Genomic DNA, 13,945 nt, shown 5'->3' with positions numbered 1-13,945 from the left:
ATGAACACAGCCTTTTTCCAAATCTTTGCATGTTAATAATATTTTGTTTGTCAAAGATTTTTTTGTTTGAAGATCAGAAAAGCTGAATTAAAACCTGCAACAGTAGAAGAAAGACTTCCCAATTTAATATGCACGTCTCTCCTGACCTCACAATACAAACTGTTCAAACTCTCTCCAGCAGCTTGAAAATACTCACATACAGAATGTTGAAATCTTGATTTAAAAAAAAGAAAAGAAAAAATGTTCCAGTTTTACCTTCTACACCATCTTACCTTACATAACCTCACATAGCAGGCCAAGGAGGTGGTCCAAGGACGTCTAATTCAGCCAACATTGCATGACTGGAGTACAGCATTACTTCTGACAAAGTGAGAAGCTATTTAAATTCAGCCAATATGGAAGCAAAGATGCTGATGAGGGCAAAACAGAAAAAGCACAGAGCAGGAAACAAAAATAAAAGAGGAGATGAAGGACGATGGGGGAGATGGACAAAGACAGACGGAGATGTGGGAGAGGGGAAGTTGATAGAGAGACGGGGGGAGGGGAACAGCCTGGTCTGTCTGCTGTCCTAAAAAGACCCCCTTGACCAAGCGGGGGGAGGGGGTGAGGTAACCTAAATATCTCTAGTAAAAAAAGAGCACACACTGCAGCCTGAACCAACATTAGATCACTGCATATAGACTACATATAAAATTAATTAAAATTAAAAATAAGCAATGCATCACTTGGTGAATATCTTCAGGCACAACAAGAACATAAAGTCTGACTTTTGCAAGATTAAACAATTGTTTCCCAATAAAAAACAGATATAAAACAGTCCAGAAACACAACACTTTATACAGAAACAAAACCAATCACTGTCTTTGTTTATTTCTAAGATAATGTGAGGCCTCTTAACTGTTCCTGATTGTCAACCACTCTGTTGATTCATCGATTCATTGTTTAGCCTAAATGACAAACAAAAGAAAAAAGGTGTAAACCATCCATAACAAGTTGAGATCTCAAGATGACATCTTCAAATGTCCTGTTTTAACCAGCAGTAGTCCAAAACCCCAATTTTTGTAATTTAAAAATCCCATAAAACACAAACGCAGCATATCACCACATTGGAACCAGATGGTCCCTGGGTTTGTTGGCCAGTAAGCCTCAAATGATGACCCCACAAGACACGGATTGCCTCCACCTTCCACTGTAACCGTCATTATTGTTGCGATTATCATTATTCATTGTTAGTACTGTAATATTCTGTCTCTCTTCAATCGTTCTCTCTTTATACTGTATATACACACACAGTGACCAATTAAAGGAAAAACCTTCATAAATAAGTGGAGAACTCTAATACAGATGCTTCCACACCGGTGCACTGCATGGTAACATTGAACCATGCTCTGTGGCATGTATAAAAATGTTTTGCAGGCCCAGTTGATTTTGTATTAAGACAGTAAGAGGATAGGATCCAAGTGACTTTAAAAGACAGTTGATTGTTGGGGCACGGATGGCAGGAGCTTCAATCATATAGACAATCTTATCTAGCTGGTGTTTCAATAAGAACAGTGACTAAAGTGACATCTGCATTTAGATCTATGGGAAAGACATCAGTAAACAGGATCAGAAACTGGTCAATAATATACATCTGAAGACTGTGATGTTCGTGCATTATATAAGAAAAACCAGACAGTCAATGCAGGACATGATCACACTGTCAGCGAGAACAGTCTGTCGACAATTACACAGAGAGGGATATTATAATAGGCTTGCGGTATATAAACCCCTCATTACAAAGATGAATCACATTAGAGAGTTCAGTGGTGTAAAAACCACAGACACTAGTCTACAGAGATGTGGTCAGATGAGTCATCCTTCACCGTATTCTCGACAAGTGAGTGAGTGCATGTGTGGCGTACACAAAGAGAACAGTACAAGTCTGAATGCTTGACCTCTACAGTGAGGGGATCTGGTTGCTCTGTTATGTTGTGGGGAGCATTTGATTTGGGTCCACTTGTCCTCTTAGAGGGAAGTGTCACTGCAAATCAATACAAAGTTGTTGTGAGTGACCACCTTTATCCTATCATGAAACATTTCTATCCTTATGGGAGAAGTGGTCACAGTCACCAGAACTCAACCCAACTGAACATCTATGGGAGATTTTGGACTGATGTTCAGAGTTCAGACCCTGTAGAAGCTGTTTTGGCAGTACTTAGTGGTCAAACACCTTACTCAGACACTTTATGCTGGTTTTTCCTTCATTTATATACCGCAGGGTCAAAAAGTCTGGATCTGTCTTGTCACATAGATATAGAGATAAAAGGTTTCTGCAAAACAACACAAAAATATATCTCTGTTAAAGCCATTGAGGGTTTTATTAACTAGTTTGCACTTCAATCAGTAATCAGTCATCATAGCTAAACTGTGCTGTCCGTTTGTTTTTGTTTTTTTAATGATGAATACTTTAAGGTCCCATTGTGAGAAGCTGAACCCAATGTAGAATGTCATTGTATCCTGCAGGTAAACAGGTTGCAGCACATCGCAGCACATCCTCAACTCTGTAATCTAACATCAACAACTGATACTAGCAGCCACAGGGAGCATGTGGAGGAGCACAGACTATAATGATAATAATTATCTCCTGCAGGGTTAGACTGATGTGTGATTTGTGCTTTTAATATTTATTTAGGCTGACACAGGTCAGATCTTCCCACACGGTTAGTTGTTCTGTGTGTGTGTGTGTGTGTGGGGGGGGGGGGGGGGGGGGGGGTTCTATGTGAAAATGTATATAGATGAGTATACAGACTAATTAAGCATTTGGTCAGAATAATACAAACAATTGTACAGACTGGGGAAAAAAACTAAAATAACTTTGCCGATCAGAAAAAGAGCTTGTGAATGTACTGTTATTTTCCAGCATACTTTCACTTCCAAACAACAACAAATTCATTATTTGCTTTTGGGGAAACTTTTAATTAAAACATTAAACATTGCTCAGTCATGCGTCCAGCTGTCAATGGGAACTGTAGAAGTTCTTCCCAGAAAACAGCAACCACATCTACAAGTCTGCAATATCTGCAATTCTTTGTTTTGTGTATTCGGTATAAACTCGATGACCTGAGTGTGAGTCTACTGTTCTTTTGTTATTTTACTTTAATAGTCTCAGAAATTATGTAATATTTCATTTCAACCCAAGCCTTAGACTGTATCTTCTGGTACACTTGAGTTCCTGTTCAATGCAGTGAACATACAGCTTCTATACTTTCATTTATATCACAGCTCCAGCTTTTGATTTCGATAAGTAACACAGATGCATTCTCGTACAGAAATGTAAGGTTTAATGGACAAACTTCCACTTAATACATGTACCCACAGAAATCATGTAATTACAGCTTGAAAGCCCCTCACAGAGAAAGAGATGGAGAAGTGCAGAAAGAGAGAGGCAAAAAAAAAGGAAAAGTGAAATAAAACGAATGATAAGGAGGGGGGCAGTGTGAAGACAGCTGCTTGCATAAGCTGCCTTACATAAGATCTGGCTAATAATGCCACCGTTCAGCTTACTTGAAGAAAAAAAAAAGTTATACAAGATGTATGCCAAGATGCAAGGACGTTGTGTACACACACACACACACACACACACACACTGCACAAGTACTTAAAACACACACACGACCTCTAATTTAACAATTCCTGCCTCCCACTCCTTCACAAAGCATGAAAGTCAGTTTGAAAATCTGAAAAATCACCACACTGTCTTACTCCTCACACACACACGCACACTGTATTGTTAAGACCCATATCTTAACCTTGACCTAAACCCAATTCTTAACCTTTAAACAACCCTTGGAGATGCGAGAAGCACACAAAATGTCCTCACAAAGAAAGCGGCATAACAGCCTATACACAAACACACGCGCACGCAATGGCCTCGTACCCCAAGTTAGTACGTCAGCAGTGTGAACATTGTGTACCGGAGGCCTCATTATAAACCCTGCAGGAGCTCAAGGCACATTTAACTGAGGCAGGAGACCGACACAAAGTGAGACAGCAGGGGGTTGGAGGTGGGAATTAAGAACATGAACTACATCAAAGTCATATTTTCATAAAAAGTCCATTTTAGCCAGATGTGTTCCTTTTAAACTATTGAGTTCGACTTTCTTCAAAATACTGAATCTTTAGAGTTATTGTAAAAAGAAAAAGCTGTGATGAAATGTCAGGATGAAGAGTGAATGGCAGCTTTAGTTTATAATGGAAATTCAAAGAGGACAGATCCCAGCTGTTACCTCTCCTTCACCTGTTCACAAATGATAGAAGTGATTTTTTAATTAAATAGGATAATATGCAGTGGGCAGAACATGTATTTGATACACTGCCGATTTTGCAGGTTTTTCCACTTACAAAGCATGTCTGTAATTTTCTATCATAGGTACTCTTCAACTGTGAGAGACGGAATCTAAAACAAAAATCCAGAAAATCACATTGTATGATTTTTAAGTAATTAATTTGCATTTTATTGCATGACATAAGTATTTGATGCATCAGAAAAACAGAACTTAATATTTGAAACAAACCTTTGTTTGCAATTACAGAGATCAGATGTTTCCTGTAGTTCTAGACCAGGTTTGCACACACTGCAGCAGGGATTTTGGCCCACTCCTCCATACAGATCTTCTCCAGATCCTTCAGGTTACGGGGCTGCCGCTGGGCAATACCGACTTTCAGCTCCCTCCAAAGATTTTCTATTGGGTTCAGGTATGGAGACTGGCTAGGCCACTCCAGGACCTTGAGATGCTTCTTACGGAGCCACTCCTTAGTTGCCCTGGCTGTGTGTTTTGGGTCGTTGTCATGCTGGAAGACCCAGCCATGACCCATCTTCAATGCTCTTACTGAGGGTTAGGGTTAGGGTTCTGGGCTGATCCCTCACCTTCCTCATGATCATTGAGGCCCCACAAGGTGAGATCTTCTTCCATTTTCTAATAATTGCTGGATTTTTGTTTTAGATCCCGTCCGTTCTCACAGTTGAAGTGTACCTATGATAAAAATGACAAACTTCTACTAAGTGGGAAAACCTGCAAAATCAGCAGTGTATCAAATACTTGTTCTCTCCACTGTATGTGATTGGGAAAATACATAAAAGCTGAAAATCTGTTAATGAAAAACATAGTTCTAGATACTGTGATGGAAAAACCCCTCTTATCAATAAATAATATGTTCCTTTCATTTACAATCTCCATTAATAACCACTAACATCAACTAACAGCCACACTGAACTTGCACTGCACCAATGTCAGCTGACTGTGCGCCGCCCCTTTTTTCCCCAAACGCACAACAATAACTATTTGCAAGAATAATAAAACCACCGACGCTTCAATTTATGGCTCTGAAAAAAAAGGGTATTGTGTAACACCTTCCTTTTATATTGGACTGGCTTACAGACTTAGAAGATCTGCATCACATCCCCTCGCTTGTGTAACAGAATTACACAATAGTGAAGCCTGGTGATGGTGAGGGAGGGGGTTAACCAATCAAGTCAGGTTGCTTTGGTTTAAAGCCAAAATAAGTACATACAATACAGTTCAAATACACATTGCATATCCAAATCCTTTGTCTTTACTTAATGTGTGTCAGGGCAGTATATTATCTAAAGGTTTAAGTCTCTTAAGTCTTGACTCCTATATCCCATAAAAATGCTTAAATAACGCTGTGATGTTATTCAACTGAAAATGAAAAGTGTATTTTTAGTGCCAGCATAGATGAGGATTCATGGATTTCTCAAAGCATGTGGAGAACACAGGAAACAGGAGAGAGATTGGATTACTATCATAGGATGTTGACATGTTGACACATTTACAGTAGTGGGGGGGGGGGTTCATCCCACTACTTTGTGACCAGAACAGAGAAGAGAGGTTTGAAGGGGACAAAAAATGCCAAGCTAGCTCCCAAAGCTGAGGATCCAATTGCTTCTTTTGTTTTAGCAACCCCAAAACATTCAATTTACAATTATAAAAAAAACTCAAAACAGTCGGTTTTACATATTGATCATTGTTTGGAATATTTCCTCCAAAAATGACTTTAAATCAACTTGTAATGATCAATCCACCTTTGTTTTGGTTCTTCACTGTTTTCAGGAGAAATACTAGTTTCACAACACTAGGGCTGCAACTAATGATTATTTTTATTATAGATTAATGTGTTGATTACTTTCATTTGTTAATTGATTAGTTGTTTGGTCCATAAAATGTCAGATGTCATCACTGTTTCCTTGTCCTCAAATGTCTTATTTTGTCTTGACCAATGGTCCACAACCCAAAGATATTCTACTTATTATCACAGAGGACTTAAGAAAGCAGAAAATACTCACATTTAAGAAGCTGGAATCAGAGAATTTGGTCAACAACTCCAAACAATAAACTCATTATCCAAATAGTTGATGATTAATTTAATAGTCGGCAACTAATTGATTAGTGGTTGCAGCTCATGGCAGCACATGCAGACAATGAAAGTCAGTGCCTAGCTGATGAACACAGAGGGGCATTTAGCAGATTAAGCACCAGATATTTCCCTCAAGAGTTGATAGAAACAAAAGACAAACCCATAAGAAAATTAATTCCCCATTTGGACCCTAACAAGATAAATGAATGCTAATTGTGCTTCGTATCTGCTGCTGGATGTTTTAAGGACCAACTCATTGCTAACAAGTTAACCACATCAATTTAAAATGTGACTAAATGTTCACGTTGTATTTCAGCTGCTCCAAAATCAGTTATCACAGGTTTAAATTAGGTTGCTTTGTTTATATAACGTTGAACAACATGCATTTAAATAACCACGACACCTAGTTCATCTAAATTTGGCTGAAATCGAGCTAAAAGTACCTGACCTGTAACACATGCAGACTACTGACTCTAATTTGGCCCTGAACAGGTTTTCTAATTCTGTCTTTGAACCTGTAAATACCTACAACAGGTACAAGTTTACTCAGGATTAGCCCACATTTAATACTTTGGCTAAGAGATCACACACACACACACACACACACACACAAATGACTGACCTGGATCAGTGAACAATGCTGACCTCCACCGACTCGCTTCAGAGGATATTTTTAAACAGATAAACCCTTGGAATAACCCCACCTGGGTGTCAAATCTAATCCCCGCCCACAACCTTTTGGCCTGCAGCTCAGTTTAACAAAAAAAAGAAAAGAAAAAGAAACCCCACCTACAACTGATCATATCTCGTCATTCAAAGACTTTAGAAACCAAAACAGTAAAAGGCACCAAAATGAAATTCTTCTAATTTCTCCAAGTTATTGATAAGCTTAGCTCAAATCACTGCACTCATTTTATTCTGAAACCTGCGTTGCATCATATAAGGAGAATTACTATCTGAGGAATGCAGTCACTCATGCACTTCATCAATACTCTCTGAGTCCATTTAGCTGAATGGGGAAGGGTCGAGAAGCAGAGGGGGGGAGGGGTCAGGAATCAGTGGGCCAAGATGATTCCTCACTGGATGCTAGTGGCTGCTCTCCAACCAATCAGTGAGAGTTTCATGGGTTCACTGAGGTTGTTTAGGGTTCATATGGGGACACTAGAGGGGAAGGGTCTCCTGTGCTCAATGTATGTAACCTACCTCATGCCTCAGCCACAATAGCAGGCAGCTTAAAAAAACAAACGACTAGTGACGGCCTCAGATTGAACCGGAACTGAAGAGTTCAGTAAAACAGGAAATACAAGTCCCTATTTGAAAAAAAGTGCTTTACAAAAAAATAACTCAAAATTTTAACAGCGATCAATTCATCGTGTGCTTCATTCTGAGTACTTTTTTCTTGAAAGGAACAATATTTTCCACCATTGAGATCCTAGACAGATTCTTTTTTAAGCCACAATAGCCCGAGCCAGTTTATGTTTATTAAAAGAAATCCAATCTTCCATTTTCCCATCTGTCTCTGCCAACTCCCGTCTCCCCTCTCAGGTTTATCAGACATATTAAACATGAAGACCAACGGCCAAAAAAAAAAAAAAAAGGAGATCCAACAGGGGATAGCAAGCACAATGTGGAAGACTGATTATGTCAACAGAATTCATTACTGGACCAAAATGAGCTAATTGGGGTCAAATAAGCTTTGTTTGTGCCTGAGCTGAATCTTTCATTAACTGATGTGTCATTTTTGGGTATCAAATGTTCCTCATCTGCTGCATCCAGCTTGCTGCTTATCTCTTGTGTATCTCTTTGTGTGTTAGACTTTTGGTTAGACAAAACAAGCAATGAGAAAAAGTCAGCTGGGTAAACTATGATGGGAATTTTTCAGAATTAGAAAACCTGTTCAGAACCAAATATTCTGACATTTTATATAAGAAATCGTTTTTTAAAAAAATCTACAGATTAACTAAATAATTAAAATATCACCAAATGCACCTGTACGTGTATTGTTAACAGTTATATTTGCACTTGACACTTTCTGACCCCTGAGCTTAATCATTAATGGGACAAAAACAAAGTCTGTAGAGGTAAATAACAGATTAGTAAAACTCAGCAGATATCTGGGCTACTCACAAGGATGCAAATAAGCCTTCAGATGGTAAATATATACATTAAACATGTCAAATAGATGCAGAGGCAATATGTGTTTTCTGTGGCATTCAACCCACCTGCAAAGGCTGCATATGATTACCTCAGTGCTGCAGTGCAACTGAAGCTCTACTCTCCCCACAGGAGAAGAAAATATTCTGGGATAAGACACGAGCTCCGATACTTATTTTGTAATTTTGTGATGAGGTCAGATTTCATATTTTCCTGCTGCTCGACCCTGTGTTCAGTCAGTTTGGCTGCAGTTACAACACAGAATTCAATCATGTCAGTTTCCACAAGATGAAATGTCCAGATAAATGGTTTCATAGAAGAATAGATTAGAGTAGAAGAGGTTCCCAAATAGACAAGTTGTTTTTGATACAATATACGGGTTGATAGAAGTTCACCATTAGTCGATTGACAGAAAATGATTCATCAGCTATTCTGTTAATTCATGGTTTTAGTCATTCTTCAAGCAAAAATGCTACATGTGAGAATATCCTGCTTTTCTCTGTCATATATGATAATACATTTTGGACAGCTGGTCAGAGAAAACAAAACAAATAAATACATCTCCATTAGCTGTGGCATGTTATAACTGGCATATATTCACTTTTATCTGACCATTTGAGCCACCCTAAAACACATCCTGTTATTTAAATGGGGACAAACACGACAGACACACTGACCACACATTACTGCCAACCCAACAAATGAGTTCAGACAAGAATTACAACATGGACACACACACACACACACACACACACACACACACACGGATGTAGAATATTCACTTTGCAGAGTCATGACACATGCATTCAAGAAATCGACTAACATGACCTAAAAACACAAACACACACACACACACACACACACAGACCAGTTATGCAACTTTCAGACAGATAGAGTTGCTCTACAGTGACACATGCTACTAAAGAGCTATTACTGAAGGTTAAGCACACACCCACACACACCCACACACACACACACACACACACACACACGTAACAATGCAATCGCCCCTCTTTATTTAAGAGGACCCACACTAACATAACACAATACCTCGCTACTGATCCTAATTTTGGGAATAGAAAAGAAAAAAGTCAATCCATGTAAAATATTGGCAACTATATTAACTCTCAATTTTCGAGCAAAAATGCCAAACCTACCTTTGTCCCAGCTTCTCAAATGTGTGGTTTCTCTAATTTTCTTTATCATACATGATAGTAACTTGAATATTAAAGGGTTATGGGCTGTTGCTTTATCAAAACAGACATTTGTAGATGTCATTTTGGGCCCTGAGAAATTCTAATGGGTGTTTTTTGACATTTCACAATATATCAAGAAAATCCTCAGCAGGCTAATCAATAATGGGTTTCGTAATATACAGAACCATTTGTCATACCAAGCTTGTGTGGAGAACAACAAATGACTTTTCAATAAATGAAACACACATGCACACATGGTACACACAGAGTGAGAAAGCCAGAGAGAGAGAGAGATCTAGCACTGAAAGTCTGACAAATCCAAATAGGCTTGCGCTCATCAATAACAGCCTTGGCTCTGGGGGGGAGAGCTTATGAGCGAGCACAGACTGCGAGAGACAATGTTAAATCATTAAAAGTTTAGATATTCCCTGCAGGGTGAGGCCCTGAAGGGAGTGCATCAGCAGTATGAGGGATTTTTCACAGCTGAACTCAGTAGAGATTTTCTATGAAAGGCAATAAAAGGCACACAAAAAAAGGCAACCACATGCTCAGTCATTTACCTTACTGTGGCTAACAGCCCACACACAGTCGTGAGGTATAACACTCATCTGGGCATATGTGCTTTCACAACAGTACACAAGTTATCTGACAACTTTACACCGCTCATACTATTCAGTTCTTTAAAAAAAAAAGCTGATCAAACTTCCACCCTGACTTCATCATGTATGCAGGAAATAATACATTCATTGATTTGACAAACAACACAAAATTGAAGATCCCTGGAAGTGACGCACACAATTTTAACGCTAACAAAAGGCTAACTTCCTTTTGTACTAATTAGCAGGTTAGCATGCAAACACGCTAAACTGAGACTAGGACCCACATTACCTGCTAAATATCAGCAGCATTGTAACTGTGTCCATGCTAACCTTAGCATTTAACTCAAAGCACCACTTTGCCTAAGTTTTGACTGTTTCCCAGAAAAAATAAGCAAAGTCTTCAATTTGTGTTCTGGTAAGAAAACAGAGCTGTGGGAACATAGGGCCTAATTTTGAAAAAAAAAGTTAGAAATGTGGGAACATAGAGCTGTGGGAACATGGAGCTGTGGGAACATGGGGCCTAATTTTGAAAAAAAAGTTAGAAATGTGGGAACATAGAGCTGTGGGAACATACGGCTGTGGGAACATACGGCTGTGGGAACATACGGCTGTGGGAACATAGGGCTGTGGGAACATACGGCTGTGGGAACATACGGCTGTGGGAACATACGGCTGTGGGAACATACGGCTGTGGGAACATAGGGCTGTGGGAACATACGGCTGTGGGAACAGAGCTGTGGGAACATAGGGCTGTGGGAACATAGGGCTGTGGGAACATAGAGCTGTGGGAACATAGAGCTGTGGGAACATAGGGCTGACCCCGCTCAATGCTCATTGTTTACAAAGGTGATGACTTTGTTACTGAATAATAAAAAATAATCAAGCTATTTCAACTTAACTACTACTTTCTAAGCTTTGATTATAAAAATCAACTGACATGGTGTACAAAAATTCAGAAGATAAACTGAGTTTATGAAGTGCATCTGTACACAACATTTCTAATATTCCATTCTTAAATTTACAGAAAACATTATTTTATGTAATTGGCTTGAATACAACAAACCAAATGTCACACTTTCAGACGCTGTGTCAGAGACATGTACAGTCTGTGACCTTTCAGTTGAGAGACTGTTCCTTTGACAACTGAGCCGCACTGCTGCTGTGATGGCTTCCATCCTTTCATCCAACTTTGCTTTCATTGCTGACTGTTTTATGGTCATCAAATATGAACTGAAGAGAGAACCAAAGAGACAGACATCTATCCTTCCACCTCCACTTTTAGCAGGGTATGACAGACAACAGTTCAATGCTAAATGCGAGCATCCATGCCTTTATCCTTATAGCTTCATGACTAACAACATGAATCAGAGACAGGCGTCACGTAAGGAGACAGAAAACTAGACACTTCTGACCAGATCCCTCTACTTTCCTCTTCCTGTTAAAAATTTAAAGATTAAAGAAGTTATAGTAAGTTAACAAGTGAAGCGAGGTAAGGCACTGCGGTCTATCCACTCCGTACATGTTTTAAGAATTACTAAAACATGAGAGGCAATGGAGGTCAGAGTCTCAGATGCCCTACATTCTTCCTCTCATTCTGCCTCGATGATCTAAACACTCTGGCAATAAGGAGAGAGTGTAAAACTGTTCCTAAATCTAAACTTCCTGCTATGATGTTTCCGTCATCTCTGAATATGAGCAGTGGAGGTCAATCAGACCACTCTGTCCAGCAGCCACTACTCTCCCTCTTCTTGTTTTCAAGTAGTGTATGTCAAAAAGAAAACGATACTTCCATCTTTCAACTGCTTTTTTGTATTCAACGAGGAGCATCATGGGTCAGCGAGGCCCATCCTTTTTTTTCCTCGTCTTTGATTGACAGGGAGTCATCCTCTCCATTGCTGACGCACTAGTTTCATTTGTCTCAATCTAAATGTTCTACTTAATGATGTGATGACAAATATGAATTAAGTTCATCTGCTTCTTTGAGAGACAACATATACTGCGCAAAAATGTTCAGAATGTAACCTAATCCCTGTTACATAATTCTTATTTTGAATAACAGCTATGAGATTAGATGTTTCACGTTCTTTTTCCAGAGCTGGCTGATTGGCTCTTTCCCACATAACCCAGGACTTAGTTCAGATGTTTTTTGTTTGATATTCTCTGTTTACGATTGTCATTTTAATATTAGGTGAATGTCATATATTCAAAATTAAAAACTCAAAACTATCAGAACTTTAAGATAAAAATACAATTCTGTTACTCCAGAATTAATAACTAAAACTGACATATCCCTTAATAGAGTCAAACATAATCACTTCATTTTGAATCAAGTTGCGCCAACATTAGGCATCATTTGAGTCAACTAAGTTTGTTTCATAAAGAATATTTTATATGATCTAATTTCCACTATTTTTTAATTCACTTTCTTCACAAATTTGACTTAATATGATATGTATGTTGTAATGTATTTTTACATGCCCGAAAATCAAACCAATGATTTTATGTTTTCTTCTTGAACACTACATTGCTATTTGAAAGTAACTGCATGTTCAAGCTCACGGGGTAAATGTTGCATGACTTGTTAACAACAACAAAAGTTTATTATGGTGTTTGTTGTAATGGCCATTCAGTCCTTCCATTCAGAGTCAAACTAGAGACAAACAGCTTAGAGCAAGCTTTCTTTACTGAAGTGTGAGAACTAAACATTGTCATCATTTACTTCCTACTTATTAATAGTTTCAACTTTTGCCCTTCACACAGCTTGTCTGATTGATATCACCACCCATGTGGCACATGCAGTCCCTCCCCTCTCATAGACAAACAGATGAAATCTCATCTGATGTTAGATTGCTGTTAATATCCATAAATGTCAAGCAGACCAGCACTACACATCCTCCCTCCCTCCCTCCATCCCTCCATCATTCCTGTTTTCTTTCGAGCACTCTGCTCCTGTACTCAGCCACCCGCTGAGCTCATTAGTGGGAACAGATCGAAGGAGTGATGTAAGGGGGTAGAGAGTGATGAAAAGGAGAGCGCCACAGAAGCACCCACGGATCATATTTTCAAAATTACAGAGATAATCTGGTCTGAACAGGTCTTAACAAATCACACAAAACTAACCTTGGCCAATGTTCGAAACCAGCTACCTACCAAGCCAAAGCATATCTGCAAACATTGTAATTTTCCTCTACATGCTTAACTGAATTATCATTTAGGAAATTTCATACGTAACCAAATGTGAAACAACAGAACGTCAACATAATCAGAAATGACAACTTTGCCTCTGATTTGTGATTTTGCACCAATTAAATCATATTAAATGTGACACAAGAATGTAAATCTTTAAACTAGACACACATGTACTGTGAGCAACGTTCTCAATGACCCCACGTCTCACAAATTCAAAGCATCCACTGCAGACAGACTGATGGAAGTAAAAGTATTGTAACCTTCACAACAGCACATATTTACTTCTACCACTGACAAAAAAACAAAAAAGCAACCTCTGACACTCCGTTACTGCAGGTTTAAGATTCTTAAAGACATACTGACCTTCACTGAAGAAGGCACAGATGCAAA

At 38.8% G+C, this 13,945-nt stretch overlaps 1 protein-coding gene across 2 annotated transcripts in view; it reads right to left on the bottom strand.

Annotated features, from left to right (window-relative positions):
• LOC128357841 (helicase ARIP4-like) overlaps window positions 1-13,945 on the bottom strand; it is a 69,068-nt gene that overhangs the window by 52,196 nt on the left and 2,927 nt on the right. Inside the window, exon 1 of one of the 2 annotated variants that reach the window (XM_053318230.1) lies at window positions 273-440. The exons of the other annotated variant lie outside the window; for it this stretch is intronic. The gene's annotated coding sequence lies outside the window, so the exon portion shown is untranslated. Of the gene's footprint in view, window positions 1-272; window positions 441-13,945 lie in introns of those variants that run through there. 2 annotated transcript variants of the gene reach the window in all.

The sequence above is a fragment of the Scomber japonicus genome, chromosome 4 (genome assembly GCF_027409825.1).
Source record: "Scomber japonicus isolate fScoJap1 chromosome 4, fScoJap1.pri, whole genome shotgun sequence".
In the NCBI taxonomy this organism is placed as follows: domain Eukaryota; kingdom Metazoa; phylum Chordata; class Actinopteri; order Scombriformes; family Scombridae; genus Scomber; species Scomber japonicus.
The sequence above is the reverse complement of the archived record's forward strand: the minus strand, read 5'-3'. Positions and strand labels throughout refer to the sequence as shown.